The 14,615-nt window shown below is 49.3% G+C and overlaps 1 protein-coding gene across 1 annotated transcript in view; it reads left to right on the forward strand.

The window, feature by feature from the left end:
* Positions 1–5,443: 5,443 nt before the first annotated feature.
* EMP2 (epithelial membrane protein 2) overlaps positions 5,444–14,615 on the forward strand; it is a 54,916-nt gene continuing 45,744 nt past the window's right edge. The window contains exon 1 of the mRNA XM_017533535.2: positions 5,444–5,622. The gene's annotated coding sequence lies outside the window, so the exon portion shown is untranslated. The remainder of the gene's footprint in view (positions 5,623–14,615) is intronic.

The raw sequence follows: 14,615 nt of genomic DNA on the forward strand, positions 1-14,615 counted from the left end.
AAAAAAAAAAAAAGGAAAAAAAAGTACAAGGATGCTCTCATAAACTGAAGGATGGCATTTATGACTGTGCTTGAGATCCTGGGAAAATGACAGCCCACTCCTGGGACATTATTAACAACAAGAGCATTTTTCTTCTTCTTTGCAAAACTTTTCAGTGCCAAACTGTAGTCTGCTCTTTTCAGAAGATAGGCCAAGACAGCTGGCCTCCATCCTCTTTGCCACTCTGGGGACACCTGGGGACTTTCTCCTGTGATTTGCCAAGAACATCCCATGAGCCACCCTAGGTTCCAGACGTTTGGGTAGTAATGACTCTGGTGGTGGAGCACAACCCCCACCCCCTGCTTCCTGTTATCCTTTCTGACCATATTTCAGGGAAATTCAAATCTGGGAGAGCTCTGAAGCTCTATCCCTGTGGTTCCAAGCCTCCTGATGAAAAGAGAACCAGAGTCAGGCAGCCAGATGTTTCTATTATGGGAGAAACCCGGGCACAGCCACTTACCTTTGTTCTACTCACAGACGTTTGCATTCATTTCATGGGATGGCTTTAGGAGACACAAAACAGCCTAAGACAGCATGGTTTTTGGCTGTTTCTCCATAACTGGAAATTCTGTGGTTGTTGTCTTTGGTGCTTAGTCAAACCCACTTTGTCGTAAGTCAAGCTGATATTATTTGTACTGTTCATTCTTATTGCATTTGCAGGATGTTTTATGATGGTGGTTTCCAGGTATTTCAGTAACATAAATCAGAGATAAAAGAAGGCAGGAAAGGTCAGACTCAAAAGGTATGGCTGTACCCCCTAGCTCATGGGGAGAAGCTATGAGAACCACAGCTCTGAGCTTTAAGTTGCACAGTAACTAGGGCTTGAAATCATTATCTCCATCCTGCCTCCAACCCAGTCTGCAGAGGTAGGCGACAGGGAGGAAATGGCCTCAAGAAAACACGTTTCTCAGATTCCACTCAAGGGAATTCCGATTTCCTGATTCTTCATACAGTAGGGAAGAGTCTACCGAACCATCTATCTCACACCAAGATGGCAGCCAGCTGAGATGCCCTTAGAAGTGCTTTCGTGGCCAGGCATGGTGGCTCATGCCTGTAATCCCAGCACTTTGGGAGGCTCAGGTGAGTGGATCATCTGACGTCGGGAGTTTGAGACCAGCTTGGCTAACATGGTGAAACTCCATTTCTACTAAAAATACAAAAATTAGCCAGGCGTGGTGGCAGGCACCTGTAATCCTAGCTACTCAGGAGGCTGAGGTAGGAGAATCAGTTGAACCTGGGAGGCAGAGGTTGCAGGGAGCTGAGATTGTGCCACTGCACTCCAGCCTGGACGACAGAGCGAGATTCCATCTCAAAAAAAAAAAAAAAGAAGCAAGTCGTTAGGTGCAGCCCACTCTCAAGGGGAGTGAACTACATAAAGGCATGAACACCGGGAGGCGCAGGGGCACGGGGTTATCTTAGCAGCCTATGTATCCAGTTTGTTTTCAAAGGAAACAGCCATTGAATGGAAGTTAGGAAAACCCCCGGCAGCTGTTAAGATTCCACTAACCCGCCAACCAAAAGTGGATTATGATGGTTGAATCACATTCATATTCAATCTATTCCCATCAGGAGTTTGTGGATATTTGAGAAAATCTCCATCCTTCTTAGCAAGAGTCCACATTGTCTTCTCCATGACCTATGCTGCTACAACTGAGTTCTGTTTGGTTCTCTTAAGGTTGGGCATCCGATTTGCACCCAGGCATGGACATCCCTAGTCATTCCTTCTAAGACAAGGAAAGAGTGAACAGGATCCAGTTACAAGAGACTGCAGAACCCTAAAATGTTCAAGCCAGAAAGACACATGAGAGATCACTGTATAAGCAATTATCTTCTATCCCCACCCTGAACTAAGCCCCCATCCTCAGTGACTTTCCATACCTTCAAATGCCTTCCTTACAGTTCTTTCTGTCTCTCTCCATATAGACCAGCTACTACTGTGAAAGAAACAGCCATGAACCACAGTGGCATTCAACAGTTAGCATACATTTCCCATTTACATGTCTGCAGTTGGCTGGAGCAGCTCTGTGTCTCTGACAGAAATTCTGTAGGTCCTCCAGGGTAGCTCTACTCCACATGTCTTTCATTTTCTGGGACCCTAAGCTACCAGAGGTATACTATGCTCATGGAAATGGCAAAAGAGTGAGAGGGCAAAGCCTCCGTTCAGGCACCCTTCCGTTCTTTGTGTGTGTCATCTTTGCTAATATCTCATTGTCCAAAGCAAGTCACATGGCCAAGCTCAAGATGAAGTTGAAGAATATACTTCTCCCATCATGAGGCCATGGCTAGGGTGGGGATATATATATAAACTACTACTATAAGGGGCTGAAGGACTGGGACCAGAACTCAATCAAACACACTCTTACTTTCCCCCACACCGAGTTCATTATTGAAACACAAGAAGCAGGGATACAAGCAGGTATGAGGCAGGTTTCTGTTTCCCATTTTCCTGGATGGACAGAGATATATTTAAAGACAGAAAGCAAAGAACAGCAAGTAGCAGGTGAACGGGACAGACAGGTGGGGCTCTGGAGAGGGTCTAGAAACAAGGGAGAGGAGTAATTGGCCCATTCCTTTCTCTGGCTCTTGGAGAGGCATCTTGGGGTCTGGCCAGGTTCTTCCCAGTTGGGACACACACCACCAGTTGGTGGCTTCAGAGATAGTACAGGGAGGAGGTATCTCTTGGCTCTGAATCAGAGTGAGAACATGATCTCTTTTCCAAGGATCTTGCAATTGTTCTGATAACAACAGGGGAAAGACTTCTCTGTGTCAGCATGCTTTTAAAATCTTGCTGATCACTGCCATCAATTTTTTTTTTAAGAGACAGCGTCTTGCTATGTTGCCTAGGCTGCCTCAGAGCTCAGGCTCAAGTGATCCTCACCCTCAGCCTTCTGAACAGCTGGGACTACAGGTAAGCACCACCACACCTGGGTCCCTTTTTAATAGACCCTACACCTCACAGGCGCACAGACTCTTTCAGGCAACAGTGTCTGGTTGCAATTTACTGCCACTATTTTATTTCAATAGTGTTTATATTCATAAGTTTGTCTTCTATTTTTGGCAGATAGCACTGGCTTCCTGTTTACCATGGCAATATAGGGCTTTCTTTTCAAATAAACATACTAAAATAAACAGAGTTAATTTAAATAAAACAATTAAGGGAACACTAGTTCAGGTGGAAGGTGGATGTGGCAAAAATTAAAGCTCGGGTGTGGTTAGCATTTGGTAAACAGTGATAGAGTGGAAAGAGGAGAATGGGGTTTCCTGCCGTGAGTCTGGTTTCATATCCAAACTTTATCAATTGTGTAGCTCCTTTGGGCACGTTACTGATGTAGCCTCTCCAAGCCTTAGTTTCTTCGTGATAAAATGAGGGTAACTTGCTTTGCAGGGCTGCCATGTTCTATTGAAGATTATGTTTGTAAGTAAGCGGCACACACTAAGCCCTCAGCAAATGCAGAAACCTGGCTGCTCCATCCCTTACCCGGCCTTACCCTTCTGGGAGACTTTGGGGGTTTCTCTGTCCTCCACATGGCCATGGGCAGGTAGGTGGGCCCTTTTGGCCCTCCTCTATAGCAACCACACCCCACTCTCCTCCCCTTTTATGGAGGAAGAAGACTCAGTTCATATTAGTGCTTTCCTGTCCCCTCTCCAGCTCCAAACACACACACACACACACACACACACACACACACACACACACACACACACACACACACAGTTATCTTGGGGGATGAGAGTCTTGTCTTGGTTAACCATAGAATTCCAGGAGATTTGGCAGGTCAGACCCTAGGCCAACTTGGGAAGCCCAAGGCCTGGGGGAGGGGGTGGTCCTTTGGAGGGATTTCAAATCTCCCAAGGATCTCTAATTTAGACCCAGCAAGGCCCTCTCCTGACAGAGCTCCTCAGTAGGATTTAAAAAAGATGCTCAACAGAAAATATAAACAAGGAGTCCAACCAGAGCACATGATTGCACAATAAATTAATATTTCTCAAAAGGGCTTCTCATTCTCTTGTCAGTGGCACAAGTCAATTTTATATTTTTAGAACTGTTAAATTAAAAGTCTTAAAATATACTGTTGTAAGTATTTTAAAAGTATACTATACTGTTTTAAGTATTTTAAAAGTATACTATTTAAGTATTTAAGTATACTATTTTAGGACTTGTTAAATTAAAATTCTTAAAATATACTTTTATATGTTGTGGTCCTGTTAGGGAATTTCTTCAATTAAAAAAAAATACACTGACTCCCACTCCCTCCTTCCACACACATGATGGAGCTCAGGTGCCTCTGGTCTCCTCACCCATCTCCCAGGACCATCTACAGCAGATCAGCCCTCTCAGTTTCCAGATGGGGAAACTGAGGCTGGAAAGAAAGGTAGTTCCTTATCTTTTGATGTCATTTCCGGGGACACTAAATTCCAGGACTGGTGGTTGAAAGGCTGTGGTGAGTGGTTTGTGTGAGTGTGAATGTGTGTGTGTGTGTGTGCGCGCGTAGTGAATAGGGGATCCTGGGAGAGTCTAAAGACTGGTTGCTGGGCATCTCACACCAAGGCCAGGACTCCAGGTGAGATAATACAAATAACAATGGCTGACGTCTCTGGGGCAGGTACCATGAACCAAGCATGGTGGACCTAATATCACCTTCAGACTTTGCAACCCAAGGAAACAGTTCCTATAATCATACCCATTTCCAGAAGAGGAAACGGAGGCAGGAGAGATTATGGATGAGCTTGTAAGTTCATAAAAGGCCAGAGAAGGTCGGGCGCGGTGGCTCAGGCCTGTAATCCCAGCACTTTGGGAGGCCGAGGTGGGCAGATCACAAGTTCAGGAGTTCGAGACCAGCCTGGCCAATATGGTGAAAGGCCGTCTCTACCAAAAAATACAAAAATTAGCCGGGCGTTGTGGTGGGCGCCTGTAGTCCCCGCTACTGGAGAGGCTGAAGGAGTAGAATCGCATGAACCTGGGAGGCAGGTGGAGATGGCACCATTGCACTCCAGCCTGGGCTATAGAGTGAGACTCTGTTTCAAAAAATAAAATAAATAAAATAAAATAAGTCCAGAGAAGGGGTTCTAGAGCAGGGAGCCTGGATTCCAAAACTCCTTAGGGAGGAAGAAGAACAGGAAGAGGAGAGGAAAGAGGAAGTGAGGGGTGTGGAAACCTGCAGGGAAGGGAGACTCCTTTCTCCCAGGAGCCTCCCTTTCTCCCTCTTCTTCCCCTCCTCCCCGCCATCCCCACCCCCCTCCCCCCGTGGCCCGTGCCAGCGGCTCCGCCCAACCTGGCCAAAGAGCCGCCGAGAGGTGGACGGGAACTAGGGGGCGCCCGGGCGCTCTGGGGCTCTGCCTTTGCCTCCGTGCCCCCCTCCCTTCGCCAGCGGCCCCTCCTACTCGGCTCTCCTGGCTCCTGACGTCACGGCCCGGGAGGCGGAATGGTGGAAGGAGGGACCGCGGGGGAGGAGGCTCCGCGCTGCCGAGAGGGTGGAGGGAGGGCGCGCAATCCCAGCCCAGAGCTTCAAAACAGCCCGGCGGCCTCGCCTCGCTCCGCAGCCTGTCAGCCGTTCCAGCCGCCAGCGCGGCCGCCAGCGCCAGGTGAGTTGGGGGCGCGTCCAGGGCGCGGGGCGACATCAAGGGTCTCCAGGATCGCGTGCGCCGAGGCAGCAGGGACGCGATTCCTCCACTTACGGGACCAAGAGCGGCCCCCGGAATTGGTGACGGTAACGGGGGGGCCGAGGCGCCACCCATGCCGCCGACTTCCAGTCTACGCCGCGCTCGCTGGGGCCCCCGAATTCCACTTCTCCACTTCGGGACAGCTTCCCACGCCTTTTGCGCCGAAGCGGGCGGGAAAAGTTTGGGGAGGAGTCAGGGCGCCTCCGCCTCACCCTGCTGGACGCACTCCCGGGGCTCTCATAGTCCAGGGCGATCCCTAGGTCGCGTGAGGGACCCCCGGGCAGCGTCCCCAGCCTCGCCGCGCGGGCAGGACTGGTGCGCCCAGGCCGGGCCAGTGAGTCCTCCTGGGCTGAGTTCACCCCTCTCGGCCCTTGCTGCTGCTCCGTCGCGCCCCCGAGCCGCGAGGAGCGACTTCTTGGGGGCCTGGAGTGGTGGGTGAGCCCGGAGGTGCTGCTGGGATGACATCTCTCTCCCTGCCAACTCTATTAGGGCTTGGGGGTGCTTTAAGTAGTCAAGACCACATTCATGGGTTCCAGAGGGAGGGGAGGCTGCAGCTCGGGGTGTGGATCCTACATCCTTCTCCCCAAATCCAGAGACCTGAGCGCGCCCCAGGGAGGTCTTTTGGGTGAAGATGCGGGGCTGACATGGGAACTCTGAAGACACCACAGGGCAACGCTCTCCCTCCAGGCTCAGAGTCCAACGCCTGCCAGCTTCAGATTTGGGGAAGGGAGCAGTGCCCCTCCCAAGCTCTGAAGGTGTGTGTGTGTGCGCGTGCACCTTGATTTTATAATTCAGCTGTGTCTAAGTAAGGGGCTTGGAGAGGGACTTAAGAAGCCTACAATTCAAATCGTGTGATTCCACTTTTATGAGACACCTAGAATAGGCAAATTTTATAGACAGAAAGTGGAATGGTGGTTGCCAGGGGCTGGGGTGCCTGAGAACAGGAAGTTACTGTTTAATGGGACAGAGTTTTTGTTGGGGAGGGTGAAAAAGTTTTGGGTATACACAGTGGTAACGGTTACACAGCACTGTGAAGGTATTTAACGCCATTGAATTGTCTACTTACCATCGGTTAAAATGATGATTAGGATGTTATGCAATTTTATCATGAAATTGTTTTTAAAAAACACCTCCAGCCACATCTGCACTCCAGTCTGAATCAGAGAGAAATCTTAGAACCGACCCGCTATTGCTGGGCACCTCTTCTTGGAATTCGGTCCTCCAGTTAAGAAAGCTTAAAGAGGATGAGGAAGGGATGTGGTCTTGGTTTCCCAGGAGTCACACAAGGTGGAAGGATGGCCACCTGAGCTGCTGGAGGTTTACAGTCGCTGGTGCTCGCCCTCCATCTCGGTTTCTCCCTGGGAGCCTCACTCCTGAGCTGTTTCCAGCACACTCCCCTGTTACAAGTGGGGAAATTCAGGCCAGCGATCCAAGTCATCTTGCTCAAGGCCACAAAGAACTAGACCTTGAACCTCCATCTGCCTCTCAGGCCCTCCCCTTCTTTCCACCTGGAGAAGCCCTGCTGATTTGCAGGGAATGAGGGGAAACCCTTCTGGGGAAAACAGGGCGTGGATGCCCATGGGGGCCTTGGCAAAGGCCAAGCTCACAGCCTGGGGAGAGGCATGGGGGTGGCAGGAAGGTGCAGAACCTGTTTTCCCACTGAGGATTTTTGAATTTCACCACCTCCACCCCCGTAGGGAACTGGGGAGTCAGCTGAGTAGGAGGCAGCCGGCCACATAGCCTGGAGCCTCTTCTGCCCCTCAAGTGGAGACATTGAGATGTGCCTGAAATCCAGAGAACGTGTTTGTGTTGGAAACCATGGAGCTGACCAGCTGGGTGGGTGAGGGCAGGGCCAGGCGTGAGGAGGGTGGGGCTTGGGGCTGACACTGCGCCACCCATGGTGGGAGGAGGGGGTGAACCTGCTCTGGCTGGCATTACCCCAGATTAGGGTTTAGCTAATGAGGAGCTAACAGGGGTTGGTGGCATTTGTGGCTGGGAGCACATCCCTTTAGCAGCCCCTCCCTGCTCCCCTATTCCCACCCCAGTAATGGCACTTAAATCCTTTCTTCCCTGAATGGAAGTGAATGTTTCACGTCAGTTTCTTTTCTCTGCCTCTCACATAATATCTTCATAGTAGGAGCTAAAACCACATGCCAGTGAGCACAGACTCTTCATTTTCCAGCAACAGGTAATTCACAGGGAGGATCAGCCAGCCCATTTTTCACCCTAGACATAGAGTGACACTCCCTTGCCCTCACCTCTGTTCTGTGGCCTTCCTGGTTGGTGAGGGCACAGCAAATGCCACTTCTTTGTCATAGTAAACTCCGCCAGACATGACCAGGAAGGGAAGTCTGTCGAGATGAAAATACATAAATGTCTCTCCAGGCCAGATGAGGTGGTGCCGGACGCTGGCTGATTGGTGAGGTTTGTTTGGAAAGCAGGAGTCCAGCCACCCTCCAGGGGGTGGGGGGAAGAGTGTGTGTGTGTGTGTGTGTGTGTGTGTGTGTGTGTGTTGCAACATGTGGCTGCTTCCCAGCTCTGTGGCCAAGTGGGAACTCTGGCATGGGCTATGGGAGCTAAGGTGGGGATGGGGCGGGGCAAGGCTCTCCATCCAGAGGGGAGGTTGCAGCCTTACTTACCCAAAGGTGGGGTGGGGCCCCAGAAACTGGGATTGATAGGGCAGAGCTCTACCAGAGGAACAAGTTAAAGGGCTCCCTTGGGATGCCTGTGCAGAAGGGGTGTGTGTTTAGGGGTGTCTCAGGAGGGCATGTGATTGGCAACAGCAGCTGGAATGAAGGAAGAGGGTAGTTGGCATCATAGAAAGGACCAGAGGCCTGACTTTTGGGCGATGACCTCAGCATGTGCAGGGAAGGAATGGGGATTGGTGTGGTGGCAGTGGAAGAGGAGGTTCCCCTTCTCACCCCAGGAATGGTGACGTCTGGCTCCCTGCAGAAGTTAGCCGAAGTTAGCCAAAGTATGCAATTTCAGCAGCACTATGGCAGGAATCAGATGCATCTGGCTCTTGTTAGGGACAGGCCAGGGGGGAGTCTAAAAATATCTGAGGCAGAGCTGCCACCCAGCGAGAGTGGCGGGCTGGTAACCTGACACCTGGGTGGAGGCTGGCAGTGGTGACAAGCACCGGTCCTGCTTCACTCCCCAGGTACTCAGCCTCCTCCGGCGCCTGAAAGGGTGAGAGCTCACTGCATTCAGGGCAGCCCTGGGTTAAGATTGGAGAATTTCAGGGTGCAATGATGTTAGAAAGCCCCAATGTGACACTCACAGCCAGGGACACTCAGAGAGGTGGAGTGACTTGCCCAGGTCACACAGCAATTTGGCAGCTGACCCAGGACTAGATCTAGGTCACAGCTGAGGGGAGTTCAGTGGAATTCCAGGCCCAGGCCCCCAGGATCTGGGACCCTTATGGCACGTGTCATCTGTCCAGGATGCTGGATTTCTGTGCCCCTGTGCTGATGGGACAATGGTGGCCAAGAGCTCTGCTCAGGCAGTAGTAGGTCACTTCCCATTGGGTGCTGGGTTGGTCTCCGGCACAGCTGTTGAACCCTGGGAACGCTGGCCCACCTGGGGCAGGATATAGGGAGGAAGGCGGCTGGAGGAGAACCGGCCAAATGAGTCCCTCCCTCCTTCCTGTGCAGTGATACTGTTGGTTTTGTTCATGGAGTATCTCCGATGCTTAATGAGAAGTTGTTAAAGTGAATAATTGAATTCCTGGGGCCCTCACCTTCCTTGGCAAGCCAGGCCTCTGATGATCTAAAAGGGACTGAGGGTGAAGAAGAGAATTCTCCAGTTCCTGCTCTTCAGGGACGGGCTAGATGACATCAGCTTCCTAGAACTCTGGGTCCAGGGCTGAGGGAGGGGTCACCAGGGTGATATGTGGCACCAGGATTGTGCTGAGAAATCTAGGATGCAAAATAGCCATCACCATGCAGGATATGAACACAGACAAGCAAGCCCCTCAGTGTAGACCACTCATAATCTAAGATCAAGCAAGTTTTCCCAATAGAAAAGTCATGTGCTTTGAAGATTTCTCTTTCTGGTGATCTGATCACAAACTTCTCTGAACTGTCTTTTCTCAAAATGCAATGAATTTAAAAAATTTGCAGTAAATAAATGAGACCCAAAGTTGTCTCATTCATCTTATGGATGCTTTCCAAAACGTGACCGTTGGTGGTGCACAAGATAATTCTCAAAGGCCCATGGCATAAAAACAAAAAAGAATAATTATGTCTTCTTCTTGGTTGGTGTTGGGGAAAAAAAAATGTAAGTATTACACAAACCCAAGGTTTCACAGATACTTCTGTTTAGGTTGAAACAAAAGTTGATGCTGTAAATTTTAAAGCATTCTAAGATACTTAAAGAATATAGTTAATAAGCACAGTGGTCCTTGGGTTTGGCAAAAGTCTGAGTACTAGAGTGCCTGCTTTTTGGGAGATTATTTTTTTTGAGATGGAATTCTGTTTTTGTTGCCCAGGCTGGGTGCAATGGCGCAATCTGGGCTCACTGGGTTCAAGTGATTGTCCTGCCTCAGCATCCGGAATAACAGAGTGCAGGCATGCGCCACCACACTTGGCTAATTTTGCATTTTTAGTAGAGACGGGGTTTCTCCATGTTGGTCAGGCTGGCCTCGAACTCCCAACCTCAGGTGATCCGCCATCCTCAGCCTTCCAAAGTGCTGGGATTACAGGCATAAGCCACCACGCCCGGTGGGAGATGGTTTTATAAGAGAGGCCAGAATGGACGTGTCTCACTTTTAGAAACACACCTCATTCGGAAGTATCTCAGAGATCCCAGCTCAGGCCCCTCTTTTGCAAAGAGGCCTCTATGTTCAGCTTCAGACTGAAACCTGTCACTTAGCTTCCCTCATCTTTAATGAGGGTCATGATTCCACTATAATGACCTTTGCTGGTTGTCTCAGGATCAAAGGAGATGATAGATTGATGCACATGAAAGTGGCTTGATTTGTTTGTGGTTTGCTTGAACCAAAGGAAGGCCGAGGGAGAGGCTGGCTTCCTCACTTTAATCTTGATGGGTTATTATTAAACACTCTGTGCAGTCAGCTGCTGTAGGCTTTGGCAATACAATGGGGAATTTCCCTGTCTCCAAAGGAGGTTATAATCTGGTGATGGGGGTGACAAGTCCAAGAATGCAAGCTCCAGGACCAGGGCCATCAATTGTGGTTTCAGGAAAGCCCACTGTATGTGGTATACAAAGGTTTCCTTAAGCCTGTAGGGCTGGAGATGGGCTTGGGAGGATCTTTCAAATTCCCCAAGCAGAGCTGGTTCGAGAAAGGCCAGGCAGCAGGGAACAGTGAGAGAGTAGGCAGACATTAGCAGGTGTGGTGGCACACACCTGTATTCCCGGCTACTTGGGAGGCTGAGGCGGGAGGATCGCTTGAGCCCAGGGCTTTAAGGCTGTCACCTCGAGGCTGCTGCCACTTCGAGGCTGCTGAGAACTATGTTGTGCCACTGCACTCCAGCCTGAGAGACAGTGAGACCCATCTCTTAATTTTTTAAAAAAAAGTATGTATAATTTTTTTTATTATTGTACTTTACATTCTGGGGTACATGTGCAGAACGTGCAGGTTTGTTACACAGGTACACATGTGCCATGGTGGATGGCTGCATCCATCACCCCATCATCTGCATTGGGTTTTTCTCCTAATGCTGTCCGTCTCCTCTTTTCCCACCCCTATTATTCCTCCCCTAAACCCCCAACCCCCGACAGGCCCTGGTGTGTAATGTTACCCTCCCTGTGTCCATGTGTTCTCACTGTTCAAAACCCACTTATGAGTGAGAACATGTGGTGTTTGCTTTTCTGTTGTTGTGTCAGTTTGCTGAGAATGATGGTTTCCAGCTTTATCCATGTCCCTGCAAAGGACATGAACTCATCCTTTTTTAAGGCTGCATAGTATTCCATGGTATATATGTGCCACATTTTCTTTATCCATTCTAACATTGATGGGCATTTGGGCTGGTTCCAAGTCTTTGCTATTGTGAACAGTGCTGCAATAAACATACATGGGCATGTGTCTTTATACTAGAGTGATTTATAATCCTTTGGGTATATGCCCAATAATGGGATTGCTGGGTCAAATGGCATTTCTATTTCTAGATCGTTGAGGAAATGCGACACTGTCTTCCACAATGGTTGAACTAATTTACATTCCACCAGCAGTGTTAACGCATTCCTATTTCTCCAAAAAAATATATGTATGATTTTGAAAAGGCAGAGATTCTGAGCCGGGATGCTGCTTGAGGAGTAGTGGGTGCCTGGCTTGTCTTCAGTGCTGGGTACGTGAAGGGAAGGATGAGGGAGGCCACAGTGTGGAGTCGGCTTCCCTTCTATATCCCCAGGAACCTGGCTAAGGAGGCAGGTGTGAGGATTCTCACAGAGCATTGTTGGAATAGAATATCCAGTGACAGATAAGAAATGAAGAAAAGGAAAAATGGAAGCCACCTCAATATTCATCAGTCGTTTTGCAGAATATTTTACAGCAGTTAAAAAGAACAAGGAGCCGGGCATGATGGTTCATGCCTCTAATCCCAGCACCTTGGGAGGCCGAGGCAGGTGCATCACTTGAATTCAGGAGTTCAAGACCAGCCTGGCCAACATAGTGAAACCCCGTCTCCATTAAAAATATAAAAAATAGTTGGGCGTGGTGGCACGCCCCTGTAATCCCAGCTGCTTGGGAGACTGAGGCATGAGAATTGCTTGAACCCAGGAAACGGAGGTGGCAGTGAGCCGAGATCATGCGACTGCACTCCAGCCTGGGTGACAGAGCAAGACTCTGTCTCAAAAATGAAAACAAAAAAACAAGGTTTATCCATTGTACTAAGATGGGAAGAGCCCTATAGCATTACTGAGTTAAAAAAAGAACAACCAGGAGAGGTATGTGTGGACAAATGTACTGTTCATATAAACATGAACAGAAATTCTTATGTTTTCCTTGGCCTCACATGTTTATAGGAGGAACAATGTCTGGAAGAGACATTCCAGCGGATCCATGCGGCTGCCTCTTGTGGGAGGGGAGGGAAGGAACTGGATTGAAAGGATACAATCTTATCTCAAGTCTTATCTGTAACCGAGAGACTGTCTTCATTAATTACCTACTTCAATAATAATGCACTCATTTTCCCTGAGCTTGGCAAGTGATGGAGGTTGTGCAGGTGTGTGGGTGGGGAGCTGGAGATGATGAGTTGGGCCGTGAGGTGTCAGAGACTCCATGGATGGCCCAGTTAGGGACTGTTTTGGAAACCCAGAGATGAGGCAATGGTGAGCAATCTGAGCAGGGGTCGTCCAGTCCCCATGGAGCATCCCCCTTGGGACCTCACATTTCGGATGTCAGTGAACATAATGTGTTTCCAGCCTGGGTGCTGTTCACAGGGTTAACAGTGGCCAGGTGTGGTGGCTTAGGCCTGTAATTTAGAACTTTGGGAAGCTTAGGCAGAAGGATTGCTTGAGCACAAGAGTTTGAGACCAGCCTGGATAACATAGTGAGACCCTGTCTCTAAAAAAAAAATATATAAAAATTAGCGAGGCATGGTGGCATGCACCTGTAATCCCAGCTGCTCTGAAGGCTAAGCTGAGAGTATCGCTTGAGCCCAGGAATCTGAGGCTGCAGTGAGCTGAGATTGCCGCTGCACTCCAGCCTGGGCAAAAGAGCAAGACGCCCACCTCTGAAAAGAAAAAAACAAAACAAACAACAACAAAAAAACCGGGCAGACACGGTGGCTCATGCCTGTAATCTCAGCACTTTGGGAGGCTGAGGCGGGTGGATCATCTGAGGTTAGGAGTTCCAGACCAGCCTGGCCAACATGATGAAACCCCATCCCTACTAAAAAAGTTTAAAAAGTTAGCCAGGCCTGGTGGCAGGTGCCTGTAATCCCAGCTACTCCAGAGGCTGAGGCAAGAGGTTCACTTGACCTTAGGAGGTGGAGGTTGCAGTGAGTCAAGGATGTGCCGCTGCTCTCTAGCCTGGGTAACAAGAGCGAAACTCCATCTCAAAACAACAACAACAAAAACCGTGCTGACCACTCCCTTTCACTCTGAAGTGAAGGGTTGTTTCTCTCATAGAAGTGATGGAGGAGGCACTGTGGGGTCCCAGTTTTCTTGTAGTGGACACTTGTCTTTGGGGTGGGGATGGGAGCTTCTCTAATTCATCGCAGTGTTCCAACCTTGAGGTCCACATCTGTCCCAGAATGAGAGCTTAGTAATCGTGGCATGAATAAAATGGTGTCTGCTGAGGGGTGACATGTACATTCTGAGGACATTAGGCAGATGCCCGTGAATTGTGGGAGCTGCAGGGGATTGTGTACAGACATGTGGAGGGTCGAGGTGGTGCTATTTGCAAACTGACTCCCAGGCTGTGACATTTATTCTGGAGATAATACTGAATTCCTGAACGCAGGAGTTCTGAGGTAGGTCATCTATGCTGATTGATTCCTCATGCGTTCATTCTAACATTTACTGGCCACCTACTATGTGCTGGGCAGTGAATAAAAATAGACTCGGCTCCTGTAATGAAATTTATCTAGCAGTAGGTGAAGGATCATCTGTGGGAGGGTCAAGAGAAGCCCCTATTTTTTTTTTTTTTTTTTTGAGACAGGACCTTGCTGGATTGCTCAGGCTGGAGTGCAGTGGTGCAGTCACAGCTCACTGCAGCCTCGAATTCTCAGGCTCAAGTGATCCTCTGTTCTCAGTCTTCTGAGTAGCTGGGACCACAGATGCACCCAGTTAATTTTTAAATTTTTTGTAGAGACTGGGGTCTTGCTTTGTTGCCCAGGCTGCTCTCAAATTCCTGGCCTCAAGTGATCCTCCCTCCTCGGCCTCCCAAAGTGCTAGGATTACAGGCGTGAACCACTGTGCCCAGCTGAAACTCAAATCTTTTTTTTTTTTTT

This window comes from Cebus imitator, unplaced genomic scaffold, assembly GCF_001604975.1.
Source record: "Cebus imitator isolate Cc_AM_T3 unplaced genomic scaffold, Cebus_imitator-1.0 Scaffold4, whole genome shotgun sequence".
NCBI classification, from domain to species: Eukaryota; Metazoa; Chordata; class Mammalia; order Primates; family Cebidae; genus Cebus; species Cebus imitator.